The sequence below is a fragment of the Orcinus orca genome, chromosome 6, assembly GCF_937001465.1.
Source record: "Orcinus orca chromosome 6, mOrcOrc1.1, whole genome shotgun sequence".
Classification (NCBI taxonomy): domain Eukaryota; kingdom Metazoa; phylum Chordata; class Mammalia; order Artiodactyla; family Delphinidae; genus Orcinus; species Orcinus orca.
The window spans coordinates 19,898,099-19,911,082 of record NC_064564.1 but is presented as its reverse complement, the minus strand read 5'-3'; the positions used below and the strand labels follow the sequence as shown (position 1 = coordinate 19,911,082).

Sequence of the window (12,984 nt, the reverse complement as noted above, 5' to 3'; positions counted from 1 at the left end):
ATCCACCTCACTACAAATAACTCAATTTCATTTCTTTTTATGGCTGAGTAATATTGCATTGTATATATGTACCACATCTTCTTTATCCATTCATCTGTCGATGGACATTTAGGTTGCTTCCATGTCCTGGCTATTGTAAATAGTGCTGCAATGAACATTGTGGTACATGATTCTTTTTGAATTATGGTTTTCTCAGGGTATGTGCCCAGCAGTGAGATTGCTGGGTCATGTAGTAGTTCTGTTTTTAGTTTTTTAAGGAACCTCCGTACTGTTCTCCATAGTGAGAACTGAGGGTTGTCTTTTCGTCTTGTTTATGGTTTCCTTTGCTGTGCAAGAGTTTAAGTTTAATTAGGTCCCATTCGTTTATTTTTGTTTTTGTTTTCATTACTCTAGAGGGTGGGTCAAAAATGATTTTGCTGTGGTTTATGTCAAAGAGTGTTTTCCCTATGTTTTCCTCTAAGAGTTTTATCGTGTCTCGTCTTACATTGAGGTCTTTAATTCATTTGGAGTTTGTTTTTGTGTATGGTGTTAGGTAGTGTTCTAATTTCAATCTTTTACAGGTAGCTGTCCAGTTTTCCCAGAACCACTTATTGAAGAGGCTGTCTTTTCTCCATTGTATGTTCTTGCCTCCTTTGTTGTAAATTAGGTGACTATATGTGTGTGGGTTTATCTCTGAGCTTTCTATCCTGTATCATTGATCTATATTTCTCTTTTTGTTTTTGTGCCAGTACCATACTGTCTTGATTACTGTAGCTTTGTAGTGTAGTTGGAAGCCTGATTCCTCCAGCTTCATTTTTCTTTCTCAAGATTGCTTTAGCTATTTGGGGTCTTTTATGTTTCCATATGAATTGTAAAATTATTTGTTCCAATTATGTGAAAAATGCCATTGGTAATTTGATAGGGATTGCATTGAATCTGTAGATTGCTTTGGGTAGTATAGTCATTTTCACAATATCGATTCTTCCAATCCAAGAATGTGGTATATTTCTCCATCTGTTTATGTCATCTTTGATTTCTTTCATCAGTGTTTTATAGTTTTCTGAGTACAAGTCTTTCACCTCCTTAGGTAGGTTTATTCCTAGGTTTTTTATTCTTTTTGTTATGATGGTAAATGGGATTGTTTCCTTAATTTCTCTTTCTGATTTTTCATTGTTAGTGTATAGGAATGCCAGAGATTTCTGTGCATTAATTTTGTATCTTGCAACAATACCAAATTCATTGATTAGCTCTAGTAGTTTTCTGGTGGCATCTTTAGGATTTTCTATATATAGTATCGTCATCTGCAAACAGTAACAGTTTTATTTCTTCTTTGCCAATTCGGCTTCCTTTTCTTTCTTTTTCTTCTCTGATTGCTGTGGCTGTGACTTCCAAAACTATGTTGAATAAGAATGGTGAGAGTGGGCAACCTTGTCTTGTTCCTGATCTTAGTGGAAATGCTTTCAGTTTTTCACCATTGAGTATGATGTTTGCTGTGGGTTTGTCATATATGGTCTTTATTGTGTTGAGGTAGGTTCCCTCAATGCCCACTTTCTGGAGAGTTTTTTTCATAAATTGGTGTTGAATTTTGTCAAAAGCTTTTTCTGCATCTATTGAGATGATCATATGGTTTTTATTCTTCAATTTGTTAATATGGCGTATCACATTGATTGCGTATATTGAAGAATCCTTGCATTCCTGGGATAAATCCCAGTTGTCATGGTGTATGATCCTTTCAATGTGTTGTTGGATTCTCTTTGCTGTGGTTTATGTTATTTTTGCATCTATGTTCATCAGTGATATTGGTCTATAATTTTCTATGTTTGTGATATCTTTTTCTGGTTTTGGTATCAGGGTGATGGTGGCTTCGTAGAATGAATTTGAGAGTGTTCCTCCCTCTGCAGTTTTTTGGATTTGAGAAGGATAGGTGTTAGCTCTTCTCTAAATGTTTGATAGAATTCACCTGTGAAGCCCTCTGGTCCTGGACATTTATTTGTTGGAAGATTTTTAATTATGGTTTCAATTTCATTACTTGTGATAAGTCTGTTTATATTTTCTAATTCCTCCCAGTTCAGTCTTGGAAAAATGTACCTTTCCAAGAATGTGTCCATTTCTTCGTGGTTGTCCATTTTATTGGCATATAGTTGTTCGTAGTAGTCTCTTATAATCTTTTATATTTTTGTGGTGTCAGTTGTGATTTCTCCTTTTTCATTTCTAATTTTATTGATTTGCGTACTCTCCCTTCTTCCTTGATGAGTCTGGCTAAGGGTTTATCAATTTTGTTTATCTTCTCAAAGAACTCACTTTTAGTTTTATTGATCTTTGCTATTGTTTTCTTCATTTCTAGTTCATTTATTTCTGCTCTGATCTTTATGATTTCTTTCCTTCTAGTGACTCTGGGGTTTCTTTGTTCTTCTTTGCCTAGTTGCTTTAGGTGTAGGGTTAGATTGTTTATTTGATATTTTTCTTCTTTCTTGAGGTGAGATTGAATTGCTATAAACTTCCCACTTAGATCTGCTTTTCCTGCATCCCATATGTTTTGGCTTATCATGTTTTCATTGTCATTTGTTTCTATGTATTTTTTAAAATTTCTTCTTTGATTTCTTCAGTGATCTCTTGGTTATTTAGTAGTGCACTGTTTAACCTCCATGTATTTGTGTTTTTTACAGTTTTTTTTTCATGTAATTGATTTCCAATCTCATAGCGTTGTGGTCAGAAAAGATGCTTGATATGATTTCAATTTTCTTAAATTTACTGAGGCTTGATTTGTGACCCAAGATGTGATCTATCCTGGAGAGAATGTTCCATGTGCAATTGAGAAGAAAGTGTATTCTGCCACTTTTGGGTGGAATGTTCTATAAATATCAATTAAATCTATCTGGTCTATTGTGTCATTTAAAGCTGTGTTTCCTTATTTGTTTTCTGTTTGGATGATCTGTCCATTGGTATAAATGGGGTGTTAAAGTCCCTTAGTATTATTGTGTTACTTTCTATTTCCCCTTTCATGGTTGTTAGCATTTGCCTTATGTATTGAGGTGCTCCTATGTTGGGTGCATAAACTTTTATAATTGGTATATCTTCTTGGATTGATCCCTTGAACATTATGTAGTGTCCTTATCTCCTGTAACAGTCTTTAGTTTAAGGTCTATTTTATCTGATACGAATATTGCTACTCCAGCTTTCTTTTGATTTCCATTTGTATGGAATATCTTTTTCCATGCCTTCATTTTCAGTCTGTATGTGTCCCTAAGTCTGAAGTGGGTCTCTTGTAGATAGCATATATATAGGCCTTGTTTTTGTATCCATTCAGCCAGTCTGTGTCTTTTGGTTGGGGCATTTAATGCATTTACATTCAAGGTTATTAGTGATATGTATGTTCCTATTACCATTTTCTTAATTGTTTTGGGTTTGTTTTTGTGGGTCTTTTTCTTCTCTTGTGTTTCCTGCCTAGAAAAGTTTCTTTAGTATTTGTTGTAAAGCTGGTTTGGTGGTGCTGAATTCTCTTAGCTTTTGCTTGTTTGAAAATGTTTTGATTTCTCTGTTGAATCTGAATGAAATCCTTGCTGGGTAATCTTGGTTGTAGGTTTTTCTCTTTCAACACTTTAAGTATATCCTGCCACTCCCTTCTGGCCTGTAGAGTTTCTGATGAAAAATCAGCTGATAACCTTATGGGGATTCCCTTGTATGTTATTTTTTGTTTTCCCCTTGCTGCTTTTAATATTTTTTCTTTGAATTTAATTTTTGTTAGTTTGATTAATATGTGTCTTGGTGTGTTTTTCCTAGGGTTTATCCTATATGGGACTCTCTGTGTTTCCTGGACTTGCATGACTCTTTCCTTTCCCATGTTAGGGAAGTTTTCCACTATAAACTCTTCAAATATTTTCTCAGACCCTTTCTTTTTCTCTTCTTCTTCTGGGACCGCTCTAATTCGAATGTTGGTGCATTTAGTGCTGTCCCAGAAGTCTCTGAGATTGTCTTCAATTCTTTTTTCTTTATTCTGCTTCTCAGAGTTATTTCCACCATATTGTCTTCCAGCTCACTTATTTGTTCTTCTGCCTCAGTTATTCTGTTATTGATTCCTTCTAGTGTATTTTTCATTTCAGTTATTGTGTTATTCATCTCTTGTTTGTTTATTCTTTAGTTATTCTAGATCTTTGCTAAACATATCTTGTATTTTCACAATCCGTGCCTCCATTCTATTTCTGAGATTCTGGATCATGTTTACTAACATTACTCTGAATTCTTTTTCAGGTAGATTGTCTATTTCCTCTTCATTTATTTGGTCTTATAGGTTTTTACCTTGCTCCTTCATCTGTGACCTATTTTTTTGCCATCTTATTATTATTTTTTTGATTGGTGGGATTGTCTAACTACTTGTTTGACCTGAGGCTTCCACCACTGGAGTTTGTAGGCTGTTGGGTACAGCTGGGTCTTGGTGCCGAGATGAGGACCTCCATGAGACCTCACTCTGATGAATATTCCCTGGCGTCTGAGGTTCTCTGTTAGTCCAGTGTTTTAGACTCAGAGTTCCCACCACGGGAGCTTTGGCCTGACCCCTGGCTCGTGAACCAAGATCCCACAAGATGCAGAGGGTTTCAAGAAAAAAAAAAAAAAAGGAGAACAATAATAAACAGTAAAAAATAAAATTAAACTCAGAAACTAACAAATATGTTAGAAAGTATATAAAAATAAAAATATAGATGAAACAATTGGAAGGTAAAACAGGACCACAATATTAAAAAAGAGGAAAAGAAAAAATAAAAGGTGGAAAAGGCCTTGGCTGTGGACATCAGGGTTTAAGCAGTGGCGGGGTTTGGGCACTGGGTGGGGCCTATGGTTAGGGCTCACAGGGCTGGAACACAGCCTGAGGTGTGTGAAGGGTAGGGCTTAGGCTCAAGCCTGAAAAGGGACCCAGGTCTCTGGTCTCAGAGGGTGGGGGCCCAACCTAGAAGCCCAGCAGGCTTCCCAGACCTGAGTAGGTGGGGCAAACATTCTCTGCTCCTCTCCAGCTCCTCTGGTCCTGGAGGGCTCCTCCTGCTTGCCTCTCCTGTTCTCCCCCCTGGCCTCCTTCCTATGCTCCCAGGACCAATGCAGCCTGGAGGGGGCCTCTGAGGGGATAGGACCTGGCCCAAGAGCCAGGCAGACTTCCCCAGCCGATTGGGCAGGGGAAACTCTCAGTGTGCTACCCCCTGATCCAAGCCCCTGAGGGTCCCTCCAAGCATGGGGAACCCCTCCCTCTCAGTCACCCCTCAGGGGTGCTGGTCCTGTCCAGCCTTCACTTCTCCTCCCCACTCAGGCCCCGCATGTCCTACTGGTTTGCTTGGGGGTTCCTCCTTTCTCCGTGGGCATCAAGGTCCCCCACTAGAGTCCAGCAGGCACCCTAGTTGTGGGGAGACATGAATTCTATATCTTCCCAAGCCGCCATCTTGACTCTGCCTCTCCATTCATCTGTTGATGCACACTTAGGTTGTTTCCATATCTTGGCTATTGTAAATAATGCTGCTGTGAACATTAGAATTAGTGTTTTCACTTTTAATAAAATATTTACCCAGTAGTGAAATTGCTGGATCACATGGTAGTTCTATTTTCAGTTTTTCGAGGAACCTCCATACTGTTTTCCACAGTGGCTGCACCAAGTTACATTCCCACCAACACTGTATGAGGCTTCTTTTTTCTCCACTTCCTTGCCAAAACTTGTTATTTATGGTCTTTTTGATGCTAGCCATTCTGAAAGGTGTGAAGTGATATCTCATTGTGGTTTTGATTTGCATTTCTCTGATGATTAGTGATGTCGAGCATCTTTTCAGGTACCTGTTGGCCATCTGCATTTCCTCTTTGGAAAAATGTCTATTTGGGTTTTCTGCCTGTTTTTTAATTGAGTTGTCTGGTTGTTGTTGTTTTTGATATTGAGTTGCATGAGCTATTTATATATGTTGGATATTAACCCCTTATTGGTCATATCATTTGCAAATATTTTCTTCTATTCAGTAGGGTGTCTTTTTGTTTTGTCAATGGTTTCCTTTGCTGTGCAAAAGCTTTTAAGTTTAATTAGGTCTATCTGTTCATTTTTGCTTTTGTTTCCTTTGCCTTAGGCAACAGATCCAAAAAAATATTGTCATGATTTATGTCAGAGAGTGTTCTGCCTATGTTTTCTTCTAGGTGTTTTATGGTTTCTGGTCTTACATTTAGGTTGTTAATCCATTTTGAGTTTATCCATTTTGAGTTTATTTTTGTATATGGTGTGTGAAAATGTTCTAATTTCATTCTTTTAGATGTAGCTGTCCAGTTTTTCCAGCGTCAGTTACTGAAGAGAATGTCTTTTCTACATTGTATATTCTTGCCTCCTTTGTCATAGACTACTTGACCCTAAGTGCATGGGTTTCTTTCTGGGCTTTTTTTTTTTTTTTTTTTTTTTTTTGCGGTACGCAGGCCTCTCACTGTTGTGGCCTCTCCCATTGTGGAGCACAGGCTCTGGACACGCAGGCTCAGAGGCCATGGCTCATGGGCCCAGCCGCTCCACAGCATGTGGTATCTTCCCAGACCGGGGCACGAACCCGTGTCCCCTGCATCGGCAGGCGGACTCTCAACCACTGCGCCACCAGGGAAGCCCTCTATTCTATTTTTGTAGCTTTGTAGTATAGTATGTCTGTGTGACTGTTTTTGTAGCTTTGTAGTATAGTATGAAATCAAGGAATATAATACCTTCAACTTTGTTCTTTCTCAAGACTGTCTTGGCTATTCCAAGTCTTTTGTGTTTCCACACAAATTTTAAGATTATTTGTTCTATTTCAATGAAAAATGCCATTGGTATTTTGATAGGGATTACATTGAATCTGTAGATTGCCTTGGATAGCGTGGTCATTTTAACAATATTAATTCTTCCAATTCATGAACACAGTGTATCTTTCCATTTGTTTGTGTCATCTTCAGTTTCTCTCATCAGTGTCTTATAGTTTTCCTAGTACAGGTCTTTAACCTCCTTAGGTAGGTTTATTCCTAGATATTTTATTCTTTTTGATGCAATGGTAAATGGAATTGTTTCCTTAATTTCTCTTTTTTGATAGTTTGTTGTTAGTGTATAGAAATGCAACAGATTTCAGTATATTAATTTTGTGTCCTGCAACTTTACCAAATTCATTGACTAGCTCTAGCAGTTTTCTAGGGGTGTCTTTAGGATTTTCTATGTATATTATTATGTTATTTGCAAACAGTAACAGTTTTACTTCTTCCCTTTCAATTTGGATGCCTTTTATATGTATTTCTTGTCTGTTTGCTGTGGCTAGGACTTCCAACACTATGTTAAATAAAAATGGTGACAGTGGGCATCCTTGTCTTGTTCCTGATCTTAGAGGAAATGCTTTCAGCTTTTCACCATTGGGTATGTTGTTAGCTGTGGGTTTGTCATATATGGCCTTTATTATGTTGAGGTGTGTCCCCTCTATGCCCACTTTTTAATTATAAATGGATTTTGAATTTTGTCACAATGTTCTTCTGCATCTATTGAGGTGATCATATGGTTTTTATTCTTCAGTTTGTTAATGTGGTGTATCATATTGATTGATTTGCAGATGTTGAAAAATCCTTACATCCCTGGGATAAATCCCAATTTATCATGGTGTATATATCTTTTACTGTATTGTTGGATTCAGTTTGCTAATATTTTGTTGAGGATTTTTCCATCTATGTTCATCAGTGACATTGGACCATAATTTCCTTTTTTGTGATATCTTTGTCAGCTTTTAGTATCAGGGTGATGTTGGCCTCATAGAATGAGTTTGGAAGCATTCCTTTCTCTGCAATTAGTTGGAATGGTTTGAGAAGGATAGGTGTTAACTCTTCTCTAAACGTTTGGTAGAATTCCCCTTTGAAGCCATCAGGTCCTGGACTTTTGTTTTTGTGGAGTTTTTTGATTACTGATTTGATTTCATTATGGGTAGTTGGTCTGTTCCTATTTCTTCCTAGTTCAGTCTTTGGAGATTGTACATTTGTAGGAATTTTTCCATTTCTTCTATGTTGTCCAATTTATCGGCATATAGTTGTTTGTATTAATCTCTTATGATCCTTTATATTTCTGTGGTGTTGGTTTAACTTCTCTTTGTTTTACTTATGATTTTTATTGGCTTGGGTCCACTCACTTTTTTTCTTGATTAGTCTGGTGAAAGGTTCCTCAATTTTCTTTTTCTTTTCAAAGAACCAGCTCTTAATTTCGTTGATGTTTTCTATTTTTTTGTTTAGTCTCTATTGCAGTTATTTATTCTCTGATCTTTAGGATGTTTTTTCCTTCTACTTATTTTGGATTTTATTTATTCTTCCTTTTTTTTTTTTTTTTTTTGTTCCTTTAGGTGTAAGGTTAGGATGTTCACTTTAGATGTTTTTTGGTTCCTAAGGTAAGCTTATATCACTATAAACTTCCCTTTTAGAACTGCTTTTGCTGTGTCCTATAGATTTTTGGATCATGGTGTTTTCATTTTCATTTGTCTCCAGATATTTTTTAAATTCTCCTGTGATTTCTTCAGTGATCCATTGGTTGCTTAGCAGTATACTGTTTAGGCTCCACATGTTTGTGTTTTTTGCAGTTTATTTTTCTACTAGTTGATTTCTAGTCTTATAGCGTTGTGGTCAGAAAAGATGCTTGATATGGTTTCAAATTTCTTAAATTTATTGGGTTTGTTTTGTAGCCTAGTATATGATCCCTCTTGGAGAAATGTTCCATGAGCACTTCTGTACAGCACAATGTATATTCTGCTGCTTTTGGATGGAATGTTCTATATATGTCAATTAAGTACGTCTGGTCTAATGTGTCTTTTAGGGCCGGTGTTTCCTTATTGATTTTCTGTCCACATGATTTGTCCATTGATGTAAGTGGAGTGTTAAAATCCCCTACTCTTGTGTTACTGTCAATTTCTCCCTTTATGTCTGTTCATATTTGCTTTATGTATTTAGGTGCTACTATATTGAATCTATATATATTTACTACTGTTATATCTTCTTCTTGGATTGATCCCTTGATCATTAGGTCATGTCTTTCTTTCTCTCTTGTTACAGTCTTCATTTTAAAGTCTATTTTGCCTGATATAAGTATTGCTACCCTGGATTTTTTTTATTTCCATTTGCATGGAATACTTTTTTCCATCCCCCTCACTTTTAGTCTATGTGTGTCTTTAGAGCTAGTGGGTCTCTTGGAAGTAGCATATATATGGATCTTGGTTTGTAGCCATTCAACCACTCTATGTCTTTTGATTGGAGCATTTAGTCTTTATTCATTTAAAGTAGTTATTGATAAGTGTGTACTTATTGTCATTTTGTTAATTGTTTTCAGATTTGGGGGGTAATTCTTTTTAGTTTTCCATTTTTCTTCTTTTGTTCTCTTCCCTGTGACTGATGACTCTCTTTATTGTTATGTTTGTATTCCTTTCTCTTCTGTGCGTGTATGTAATATAGATTTTTGATTTCTGGTTACTGTGAGGTTTATATAATCAAACTATCTGTATGTATTTGTGTGATTAATTTGCTGATCTCTTAATTTCAAAAGAATTTTATAAACTCTGCTTTTTTATTCCTCTTGTGCCTCAATTTCTGTTTTTGACATCATATTTTATATCATTTTGTTTTCTATATTTCATTACTACTTATTGTGTATATAGATAATTTTACTACTTCTGTTTTTTACCTTCCTTCTACCTTTGTATGTGGTTGATTTACTACCTTTACTGTGTATTTTCCTTTACCAATTAACTTTTTACTTTTGTAAGTTTTGTGTTTCTAGTTGTGGGTTTTTCTTTTCCACTGAGAGAAGTCCCATTAACATTTCTTGTAAATCTGGCTTGGTGGTGCTGAACTCTTTTAGCTTCATTAGGTCTGTAAAACTTCTGATATGTTCATCAAATATGAATGGGAGACTTGCCAGTTAGAGTATACTTGGTTGTCGGTTTTCCCCTTTCAACAGTTTAAATATATTGTGCCACTCCCTCTGGCCTGCAATTTCTACTGAAAAGTCAGCTCATGGCCTTACGGGAGTTCCCTTGTATGTTTCTTGTTGTTTTCCCTTGTGGTTTTAATATTAGCTCTTTATCTTTAATTTTTGCTATTTTAATTACAATGTATGTTGATGTGGTCCCCCTCAGGGGTTATCAGGGCTAGTGCCAGTCACCCGTATGCAGAACCAGATCCTGAGATCTCTGGATGCAGAGCTGTGGGTGTCCCGAAGCTGGTGTCAGCCCACTAGTGGGTGGGATTGGATCCTGGGGCCACTGGCTGAGGGGCTCAAGGTGTCCCCTTGGCCTGTAGTTGGCCTGCTGTTGTGCATGGCTGGAGCCCAGTGGGGTCCCAGAGCTGATGCCAGCCTGCTGATGTATTGGTTGGGTCCTGACAAGGCAGCTGAGGGGCTGCAGTGTTCCTGGGGCTGCTGCGCAGTAGATCCTGGGGCTGGTGTCTGCCCACTGGTGGGTGGAGCTGGGTCTCTGGCTGCAGGGCCCTATGATTTCCTGGGACTAGTGCCCGCACACTGGTGTGCAGGGCTGGGTCCCGGGCCCACTGGTGGACAAGGACGTCCAGGGGCAACTGTCGGCTCAGGTGGTCTTAAGTCAGGCTGCCTGCTGGTGGGTGGGGCTGTGTCCCTGCTTGCCTAGATGCTTGGCCTGAGGCATCCAAGTGCTGGTGCCTACAGGCTGGTGGGTGGGGGTAGGGCTGGATCCCAAGGCTAATAAGCTAGAGGGAGAATTCCAAAATGGTGCTTGCCAGCACCAGAGTCCATGTGGTAGAATGAACTCCCCCAAATTGCTACCAGCAGTGTCAGTGTCCCCAGGATGAGATCCAGTTGCCTCTTGCCTCCCCGGGACTCTCCAAAATCAGCAGGTAGGTCTGACCCAGACTTCTTTCAAATTTCTGCTCTTCCCTGGGTCCCAGTGGTTGTGAGATTTTATGTGCACCCTTTAAGATGCAGTTTCTATATCCCACAAACCTCTGGGTCTCCTGAAAGTAAGCCCCACTGGCCTTAAAGCCAAATGTTCTAGGGGCTTGTCTTCCTGGTGCAGAACTCCTGGGCTGGGGAGCCTGATGTGGGGCTCAGATTCCTTGCTCCTTGGGCAGAACCTCTGCAAATGTAATTAGCCTCCCAATTGTGGGTTGATCACCCGGCAATATGGGTTTTTACTGTACTATGTCTCAGCCATCTTGTGGTTCCTTCTTTATATCATTAGTTGTAGAAGATATTTTCTGGTAGATTCTGGTATTTCTCACCAATAGTTCCTCTGTAAATAGTTATAATTTTGGTGTGCCTGTGAGAGGAAGTGAGCTCAGGGTCTTTCTACTCCACCATTATGTTTAATCTCTCAATGTTATCTTCTTTGATAAGAGCAATATTGAATATTAACAAGATCTTAATTCTTCCTAGACTAATTTATGAATTTAAGGTAATACAAAATATTTCAATAATTTTTTTAGGTGTGGAGGATATCTTATAAAATAATTCTAAATTTTATCTGGGTAAACAATAAATTTTGAAAAAGTAAGAGGTATTGCTCTCTCAGATATTAAAACATACTAAACAGTTTCGTTGGTATAGTATATAGATGACATGCATAACAATTTCAGCAAAGAATCAGAGAAAATTATACCTCATAGTTACCTGAAATAAAAAGAACTAAGTGGCTAGAGAAAGATTATAGGATGAGGCTTTCATGACTCACTGAGAAACTTTCTATACTGTTTAAATTTTCTCACTGTGGATATGTATTAACTACTGTGAAAAAATGTGAAAAGTGATTAATCAGGATGGGGGGATTATTTGTCTTTTTTGTTTGTTTGCTTCCTTTTATACTTTCTCTTTAAAAAGAATGCAGTATATAGTTGACCCTTGAACAACAAGGGATTGAACTGCACAAGTCCATGTACATGTGGATTTTTTTCACTATATATGCACTACAGTACTATATGATACACAGTTGGTTGAACCTGAGGATGCAGAGCCACAGACATGTGGATTTTGGAGGGTCTGTGTCCCTATCCCCAGCTTTGTTCAAGGGTCAACTGTCAATGCAGGAAAAAAACCCCAAAAAGAACACTCTAGATGGAAAGAGATCATTGTCCGTATAAATATTTCACATGTGATAAAGGAGAGGCCTAAAACAGAGGGAAGTGGGAGAAGCAGTTGCTAAATAGGGTTATAGGAAGGAGACAGTGACTCAGAATTCAGGGAGCTCCTCACATCATATCATATCACAAAATAAATTCCAGTTAGCTAAAATTGTTAAATGCTAAAAATCATCATTAAATTTAAAAACTCTAAGAAATTAAAGAATTTCATCTTATGTTGTGGGGAATGACTTTCCAGCCTTATGAAGAATGAGAAATGTTTGCACAGGTTGACTACTCACTGTCAAAACTGATGAACAGATATGAACCCAAACTGGATGTGCATGTGTGTGTAGACAGTAGAAAAGCACTTCTACAAGTTGACCCCAAAATTCTACTTCTTCTAAGAAGCCACTATACAAATATGATCAGCTATCAGGACTAAGATTTATTTTTTATTTATTTATTTTTTTGCGGTATGCGGGCCTCTCACTGTTGTGGCCTCTCCCATTGCGGAGCACAGGCTCCGGACGCGCAGGCCCAGCGGCCATGGCTCACGGGCCCAGCTGCTCCGTGGCATGCGGGATCCTCCCGGACCGGGGCACGAACCGGTATCCCCTGCATCGGCAGGCGGACTCTCAACCACTGCGCCACCAGGGAAGCCCAGGACTAAGATTTATTTTCATGTATGTTCAGTGTAATAATAATTTTGTAACAAATTTGATATTCCTATTATTAGGAGGAATGGCTTACTATATTATTTTACAACTATGCAGTGGAATAGTATGCAGCCCTCATTCAATCATTCAACAAATATGGGAGTGCCCACTCTGTGCCTCCTTGTTCTAGACTGAGGAAACAGTGAGAACTGGACAGATAATAAACAGCACAATATTGCATAGAGCTGACAGTCTACCATATCAGGGTAGCAGGTTC

At 38.2% G+C, this 12,984-nt stretch overlaps 1 protein-coding gene and 1 long non-coding RNA gene across 9 annotated transcripts in view; one reads left to right on the top strand and one right to left on the bottom strand.

Moving 5' to 3' along the window:
* Positions 1-12,984, bottom strand: part of LOC101271509 (tumor necrosis factor receptor superfamily member 10A) — a 105,886-nt gene that overhangs the window by 5,719 nt on the left and 87,183 nt on the right. The gene's annotated exons all lie outside the window — the stretch shown is intronic.
* LOC125964885 (uncharacterized) overlaps positions 1-12,984 on the top strand; it is a 123,834-nt gene that overhangs the window by 60,797 nt on the left and 50,053 nt on the right. The window lies entirely within an intron of this gene.